This window comes from Chamaea fasciata, unplaced genomic scaffold (genome assembly GCF_029207755.1).
Source record: "Chamaea fasciata isolate MVZ Bird 193981 ecotype frontalis unplaced genomic scaffold, bChaFas1.0.hap1 SCAF_14, whole genome shotgun sequence".
Taxonomy (NCBI): Eukaryota; Metazoa; Chordata; class Aves; order Passeriformes; family Sylviidae; genus Chamaea; species Chamaea fasciata.
Window position 1 is genome coordinate 16386473 of NW_027094099.1, and position 8753 is coordinate 16395225.

The 8753-nt window shown below is 42.8% G+C and overlaps 1 long non-coding RNA gene across 1 annotated transcript; it reads right to left on the reverse strand.

The window, feature by feature from the left end:
• Positions 1–5909: 5909 nt before the first annotated feature.
• On the reverse strand, positions 5910–8466 carry LOC136297005 (uncharacterized). Its single transcript, XR_010723061.1, has 3 exons — positions 8380–8466; positions 7754–7817; positions 5910–6946 (listed from the first exon to the last, which is right to left on the reverse strand). It is a non-coding gene; the product is annotated as an uncharacterized lncRNA (long non-coding RNA).
• Between the last annotated feature and the right edge of the window lie 287 nt (positions 8467–8753).

The window sequence follows — 8753 nt, forward strand, 5'->3', positions numbered from 1 at the left end:
CCCTAATCTATGAAATTCTTTACTTTGATTTCATTGGGTGCTGTACGTAGCCTCTAAAATGTCTCTTATTTCTTCAGGAGTAGACTTCTTTGGTCATGTGTTTTAAAGAGGTTTTTTTATAATTGTTTTTCAGGTTAAAAGATGTTTCCACAGTACTTCAGAAAAGCTCAGTGTTTGGTACATCTTCATCATGGGGATAACCATAAGAACAGAAAAACATACATTTTTCCATTGGCAGTGGATTAGAGAAACAGTCATAACTTTGCATTAAGTAGGATTTCTCAACACCAGGAGGGTGATCATGAGATGTGGAGTGAAAAAAATACTATAATGATTTTTTGAGAAATTTTAAAAATCCCCAAACCTGAGGTCCTCAAGCTTTTTCAAGAAGTAGATAGCAAAGCAGCTAAACAGAACTGTAAGGGTAAGCAGGACAAAATGTCAGAGTTGATTTAACTCATTACATTTAAGTGGAAAATAAGGGATGAAAGTTTAGTTTAAGAAAAATTAAGGAAATACCCAAGAATGAGTTTACAAAGTGCAATATTTTTTTCTCAAAGCCGTAGGGTTAGCAGGTTGGTATCCAGCATCTGTGACTGATTAGGGGCATTTGAGATGGCAGGTGGCTTTAGGAAATGGAAACCTTACAGGGCTTTACAAATACTTTCTGTAGTTAGGCAAAGTTATTTGATTTATTCTCACTGGTTCTCATTGAATAGCCTGGCTTAAAATCTATCAACTTGTCTTAATCCATGTTAATATTTTCTTATAGACACAGCATTGCAAAAATTCTCCAATCGGATTCTGTAGAGTTGCCCAGGAGAATAATAGAGTTACTCAGTTTACACCACCGAGGGCTGTGTTAAGGTGAAGAACATAAATCATGGCATTTAAAAATGCCAGCCAAATCTTTTAGACAGTAATGAGATCAAGAACCAGATCTGATCATATTTGCTCCTGACAATTTTAAAGAGGCCTGTAATTCCACGTGCTTCCCCTCTGTGTGGTCACGTCGAAATCGCCGTTCTGTATCAAGAAGCCAAAGCCCCAAAAAACTCCTCAGCAGACTGAAGGGTGGAATGAGCTTGATCTCCTGATCAGTTCACACTGTCAGAAAAGGAGCAGGAAAAGGCAACCCTGCATCTCTTCTTTGCTGTGGTCCCCAGGCCATGAGCTCCAGTGAAGCCATGCAAGAGGCAGGGCCACAGGAGAGCCTGTGGTTCTCTTCTTTGGGCTTGGATGGGAACCAAAACTCATCTCTGGGAAGAAATATTTGGAAGAGAACTTGAAGACAAGAAAGTAAACCCCGTGAATGGAGTTACTCCACAAGTCAAACCAACGCACAAAAACTGGCTCCTTAAAATAGAGTAACAATAGGTAAAATAGAATTTGCAGCTGCAGGAAGTGCGGCCATAACGTAATTCAGGGCAAGTGGAGTTAAAACTCTCAATTATCTTTCCCAAATAGCAATAACTCAAGAAGAAAATACTGCAGATTCCCCAGCACAGGTTTGTTATTACTAGAGAAGAAAAATCAGCATTTGGCCAAACCTTTCCATTATCTGATATTGTAAAACCAGTCCTGCAGTGCTGTCTGGGATGTTCTGACCTCGGCACTGGTCCAGATCCATTTCCAGCTATAGACTGTGTGTCTGTCTCTGTTTGTGTGTTCTTCTGCAAATTTATTTTAAATCACCCTTCCTGAAGCTGCCCAGCATCCTGATTTATAGGATTTTACTAAGCTTCACATAGCCTTTTCTTTTCTTTACTAAGTATGTTTTACTACTTTGTATTTTTTTTTTCTGAAAGAAATGGATTTTATTGGACAAGGGTTCAAACATAGCTGCATAATGTTTGTTTTACAGATTTCGTATTAAACCACTTTAACACGTTTGTAGACCTGAGGAACTCGGCAAATACTGTGAAGGAAATGCCCTGAGCTTCATCTTGCTGCTTTGAACTGAGCACAGTGAACTTTGCCTGGTTACTGAGGTGACACGTGAACAACCCATTTGCAATTCAGAGACAGAGAGAGAGAGAGAGAGCAAGGGGGCCTGATCCTGCTTTTACCAAAGCCAAAGGAAATCCTACTGCTGACTGCAGCAAAACCAGCAGCAAAATCATAATGACTATTTAAGATGATATTTCACAAGTACAGTGATGTGACAATCATGATAAAGTGGTGGTTTTTCCAGAGGCACCATCTGAATTAATAGGGTCTTTCCAACTAGCTCTCCTTGAAATGGGCTGCAAGAGGTAAAACAAATTTTAAAAAATTTATTTTAAAAAGTCTCTAGGCTACTTTGCCTTTCTCAGGATTTTTACTCATTTAATAAATAGCTGTTATATTTTGAAGTCCTTTCTTTTTTATTTTTTTCATCATTGTCATCTTCTCCTTCTTTATTGTAGCATGAGTAATCTAATTTTTCTGCATAGCATGTTGCAGTTTGATAGACAGGTCTCTGAGGGGAAGCCTTATGTGTCAGCATCAGTGAAAATGACTTCTGAGGTTGGCTCACACCCCCACGCGAGCGTGGAATCCAAATCACCCCAGAGTTACGCATCCGCCTGCCCCACGCCTCGCTGCTGGATAATGTATTCATTTGCCTCTGGCGAAAAAAAAAAAAGTGAGATCCTCCACTGCATACTGATGTCATGTGGAAGGAGCCATAATTGGGACTGGTCACGTGTGGCAGGCACCATGAGCTGCTGCTTTTTCCCCGTCTGTGTGGATGAAAGTTCAGGTCTCTGGATCTGTACCTGTAGACATCATGTGCTCTGAGGACACACAGGGCTTGGAGACCCAGCAATACAGGCATGTACTTCCCAAAAAAAAAAAAGAAAATAAAAGAAAAGGAAATGCAAATAGGCTGCAGGCACCCAGTTCTGTCTTTTTTTCCAGAATCCCGTTGTAGTGGCAGGAGATTTTTATTTGGCTCCATCACTACTTCAGTTTTATCAGTAATAATTAATGACTTGTGCAATTGCATTTCCCACTTTAATCAAGGACAGATATTTCCGATTCAGAGTTGCAGCAAGAAAACATCCACAAATGGGCTGCCTTTTCTTTTTCCTTTTCACAGGCAGATGCAGACAGGGGAAAAAAAAGACTTTTTGCTTCAGGTGTATATAAAGCTTTACAGCTTCACTTCCAAAAGGACTCTCCAGGACTGAGCTTCCCAAGTTACATGCCTCGTTCCCTCCTCCCAGCAGTGCACCCCCAATAATTTGGGTCCTGACTATTGGAAATCATCATGTGAAGCCCACTGAAGGGACAGAAACATTTCCAGTGATTCATCTGTTTTCAATTATGCCCCTTAGAGCACTCCTGCCCTTTCTTCCTGCTTGTAATAGCTGGAGAAGTTATTAGGTCTGCTGGGGCTTTGGATGGTCTGCCACTGATTTCTGGGGACTTGGATCAATGCTTTTTGACTAAGTTTCCCTGTCTGTAAACAAGACCTTTAATATGGGCAAGGATTCTTCAAGGTATGGAAGATGCTGAGCACCTGAGATGAAAGCTGCTTCCATCTGGTAACACCAAAACTGCTGGCAGTAGTGGTAAAGCTGAACAAGCAGATATGAAATACAGCTGTCATTTCTGATTCCGGTGTCATCCCACCTCCAGGTAAGGAAATAGAGATAATTTTGGGACAAACCCACCACATTCAGTCTTCTTAACCTTCAGTCTGGATAGCTGCAAAGATGAACAGAAGAATTTTATGCATAACATTTTAACTTGGCTTGATGTGCTTCCCAGTAGCATGTAAATAAACTGCCTGATTCAGAGCACTCTGTTCCTGACATATAACCCACTGCTCACTTAGCAGATTTAATTTTGCAGGTTTTGTGCATTTTTTATGTGACAATGATGATGTGAGGAGGCATGTCTCTATCACAGAAAGCCAACAGCACAGACTCTTTTTTACAGAAGTCCCTTCTTGCTGCTCCTTCAGAGCAGGAGCCTGAGATAATTCTAGCACAGGGTGAGCCATCTGTGACACGGGGCAGTTTTACTTGCAAACTTTATAACTCTTAATCACTGCTGTATTTCCTGGCACTGTCAAGTAATAATGTCAGTGGATATCAAATCTTAAGTACATAGGACTCAATTATGATCTTGCAGAACACAGAGGCTGCTCAAATCCAGCCCAGACTGTGAACTCACAATCTGCTGTTTACTTAAAGTATATAGAAAGCACTTGACCTCTTCTCAGTGGCATCCATGTGGAAACACTCGACAATAGAGGCCTTCCTTGGTTTTCTTAGGAATCATGTTTCGACATTTTTATCTCCTCTAATTAAGGTCAACGGTCACACACTCCCACTTCTCTCCTCACCCCACTCTTCCAAAATTGCAGGCACTTACCCAGCTCCAGTTACCCTGGATGAAACAAACTGGGCCCAATTTGTGCATAAGCAGTTCCGGGGAAAATGAAGCGAGTCACGGAGATTTGAGGCTTTGCTGAACCAAGTGCTGTGTCTGAGCTCTGGTGTTCACGTGCTCCTTTGCCACGATGAGCAGCAGAGTCTGATAGTCAGAAGCAAACAGTAGGCAGGGGGTAGGATTGCTGCAAATGTAATTCCACTATGAGAATATTTCCTAACCCGCAGCACATGTTCCCACCCAGTGGGGAAGGTGTGAGCGAGTTCTGAAGGAGGACAGCGAGAGCGAATCTCATCTCCCTTTGCAACACTGCAAGTGCTAATTGCAGGCGGGGAGGAAGGGTGTAGCTGGTAGACGTCTGGGAGAAAGCCTGGGGAATACAGCACAAGGACTCGTGTTGTCGTTGTCGAAGAAACCCAGGAGTGCTTCACATCCCAGCATCCCTGGGAAGATTCACTTCGGCACCGCTGTGCTTTGTCTCCAGCCCCGGCTGCCTCTTCTTGAAAACTCTCATCGTTCTCAGCGGGGCACTTCCCAGGAATGCGAATGCTCCAGCCAAGGCCATTGTGTCAGGATGCAAAGGATACCTCCTAGCCCACCCACAAGGCTGAAAGAGCACATCCCACTGAATCAGGGGCTTGTGGGGACTGGATTTATCATTAGAAAACCCCGGTAGCTTTTCGGAGCAGTATAGACCCTGCTTAGTAATTACGTTTTCTCTACTAAAAAGATTATTTCTTTTCATTCTTATTGTTGAGTGGGTGGCAGCTATGAATGGTTAACAATGGACGGCAGAAGTTGGTGAAATACAACTCTGTGCTTTTAGAAGTAATTTTAAGTATGTAGAAACAAAATTGAGCCAGGCAGCTGTAGACCTTGGTATTATTTAGGCTTGTGCCTGATGCAATGCACTCTTTCCCTTTAAACTGACTTGCTCTCATTTCTCACACAGAGCAGAGTATCACTTCCAGGAAAGAAAAGAGCTAATGCTGTCCTTTTCCTTTTATATTAAAAAAAAAAAAAAAAAGAAGAAGAAAACCAGAACAAAACTAACAGAGTTGTGCCCTAACTGAGATTGTCTTGACCCTTTGCAAAGCCAGATCCTCAGAGCCTCTATCAGCACACGCTTCCAGCATAACTCTTTTGCTCATGCTGAGCTCAGCCGTGGGTGCAGGATCAGGGCACCTCTTCTCTGTAGAGAATAACTACCCAAAAACATGATTTTTTTTTTTCTCCCTTCTATAGTGTTTTTTTAAGCTGAAAAATGTGTGTTTGGTTCTAAGGGCAGAGCAGGGCAGGCTGCGGTGTAGAGCAGCACTGGGGGTTCCTCACCCCAGTGATGTGGGGACTGCATCCATAGTTTCCAGGCGCCAGGGAGACGTGTCAGAGCGATCTGACACCGTAGAGAGATGGATTTTTCATGTAAAAGTAGAAAGTTATTAGCTCCCAAAATGTTCTCTTGGCAGCAGCAGGGCAGCAAGTGCTGCTACAGGGAAGGCAGGTGCTGGGCCAGCAAGGCCCAGCAAAAGGTTTTGTGTTGTCACATATTGGAGAATAGTTTAATAAAACCCAAGGATTTTTATTCCTAAAAGAGCTCAGTCACTCATGCCACAAGGAAGATTATGTTTAATTAAATATTGAACCCCTTTATACATCTGTACCAGGCTTTGAATCACATTCCCTCTCCTTACAGCCAGAGGACATTCCCACATCTTCAAAGATTTTACAAATGAGGCTAGTTGAGAGTTTCGTTTCCCCTGGAACTGAAATTGAGCTACTTTGGAGATGGGAACCAGCAACTCTTGAAAATCCCCCTTTCATCAGAGCAGGCCAGGGAGATAAAAAACAGACAGTACCCCAGAAGTGAGCTACGGGATAACTTCTTAATAGCAGAAAAATGATATTATTATTTAGTACCTGTGGTTTGTTGCTATGTTGGGGGGCAGGTTACACCTCATCCCCTGAGTTCTGTCATGGGCCCTTGCACTTCAGTTAGTCCTTGTTTGATTCCTGCAACACTTTTCTGACTCTTTTTTGGGGAAACTTTCATATTCCTGCTAAAATTTAATCACTGGGGACTGCTTAGACATCCTCAGAACCCCCCTTGGATTTAAACTCCATCTTTTTTGCAAGTGTGCTGTGAGTTTTCTTCATTGCTGGGATATGTGTTATCTTGCTCAATTGCATTTAATTTGGTCTCAATTTGCATATTCGCGTCCTGGGCTGAATCCGTCAAGATTTTCCCGTGACACATTTTGCCTCTGCTGTTCCCATGACACATGTTCCTTCTGCTGTGGCAAGATCTACTCTGTGGATTCATCTTTTCTTTGGAGAAAAGTAAGGCTGTTTTTTCCGAAGTTCAGGTTCTCGCCGTTAGGATTTTCCGTGCCTTCCCAGATCCGCAGTGATGTCAGTTCACACACTGATCTTTCTCAGTTCAGCAGGGATGAAACTCCAAATCCTTTCTCACTTCAGTCTCTCAGCTGCCTTGAGCAAAAGGTTGTGGTTTGTGCCGTGTCATCTGGTTTGCTGTTGGGTGTTTGGAGCTTGCTTGAAGCCATTTCTGCAATCAAAAGACTAAATTTGAAATCCCAGCCAAAGACTGGGCACGTGTGTACAGCACTAGGACCCCTTTTCAAAGAGCACCTTTGGGCGAGTCACTTGACCTGGCTGTGCCTCAGTTCTCCCTATATAACAGAGGAAAATAATATTAATGCAAGTCTAACTTTCATCAGATACTGCGAGGCTCAGTGCACAACCAGAGGTGATGTTCTTGGGTATTACAGTAATAGGGGTCACAGGAGCTAGATGGAAAAGTAAAGCAGAAGCTAGTTAAGACTTTCTCAGCTGCAAAGGATTAGTGTTCATTTTAAAATCCCTGGCTCTTGGCAAATTGGGAGACTTACTAACCTGTAGCTTAGGAAAAAAAAAAAAAAAAAAAAAAAAAGCAGCTGAAACAAGGGTGTTAGCAAGTCTGGCAGCACAGCAGCACAGCGCACCTTATCTCTATCCTGGTGGAAAATCAAAGGCACATTTCCAGCTGTGCCCGTGAGCACTGTTTGGTCACTGAACAAAGCAACTGGCACCTCGTATCCAACCTACAGAATGATCACAGCCTGCTTCAGGTGCACAAACAAGTGCAGAAATGAGCTCCGTGCACAGAATTCATTGTTATTCAATCAAGCCTTTAATTGTAAATGTTTTAAGCAAGGAATTCTCTGTTTTATGAAAGTGTGCTCAGCATTACTCCGCCGCAGACATCTGTCATTCAGCAGGCGCCACCCAATAAAAGTGCTTAAAATGTTCTGTTCCTCAATTAAAATATAAACCAGAGCTGTTTAAGGGCTTTTACGAGGTGATTTCTATTTACCTGACAGATTTCCACACTGAAGGAGCACAAAGCAGGATTTCAGTTTCTGATCAGAGTGATGGCTCTGCAAAATAGTTGTTTCAATTGTTTTAATTTATGTATTTTGGGGGATTTGGGGTTGTTTTCTTGGTGTTGTTTTATTTTGTTTTGTTTTTTAATTCCAGGAATAATAAAAATCCATGAAGAAAGGAATTCCTATGCCAGATAAAGACTAGGTAGAACTTGGAAGAGTCATTATTGATCAGACATGCTGGAGGAACTGGGATCCAGGATGAACTCCTGGAACCCATATCAGCGCCTGCTAATCTTTTCTTCCAAATTTCATCTAACAAAAGTCAGGGAAAAGGGTGCTCTGCTCTGCTCTGAAACAGCCTCTTATGGAGAGAAACAAGACTATGGCTAGATAAAATCTCCCATTTTCCCCGAAGAAACACTGCATGAATGCTCTCATGGTTATTCCACTGCAGATGTATATTTCATCTCCCATCTTGCCTTACTATGGCTCTCAACAAAGATCTTTGTCTTTACCTTCCTGCTACTCAACCAGGAGTGGATGTTACTTGGAAAACAAGCACTTTCACAAAAAAAACCCTCTACTTTTTTGTTCCATAACCTCAGAAACTCACCTTCAGTGGCTTGAGACATGCAGAAAAGGCTCCGCTGTGTGTTATGCTTTGCACAATGTGCTGATCCGTGGCCTCCTGTGCTCCACCCTCTGGCAGGTCATCACTTCAGTGCACCTGGCCAGCATCAGGATAGAGGAGGATGGCAGTGTCAGAAGATTGTACTCTTGTAAGACAAAGCTTTCAGCACCAAGCCTTAAACCTTCTGGTTTTGCCAGGTAATAATACTTTTTGGACCGGTTTGCCCTGTCCTGCGTGGCCATTCAACCGTTGTGACACTTCACCACACCACGGTCACAGCTGATTTCTGACAGCGTGGACAAGCCAAGGATGGAGCCTGTGGGGAGGGAAGGTGGGTGGGTTTGCTCCCTCTCCTC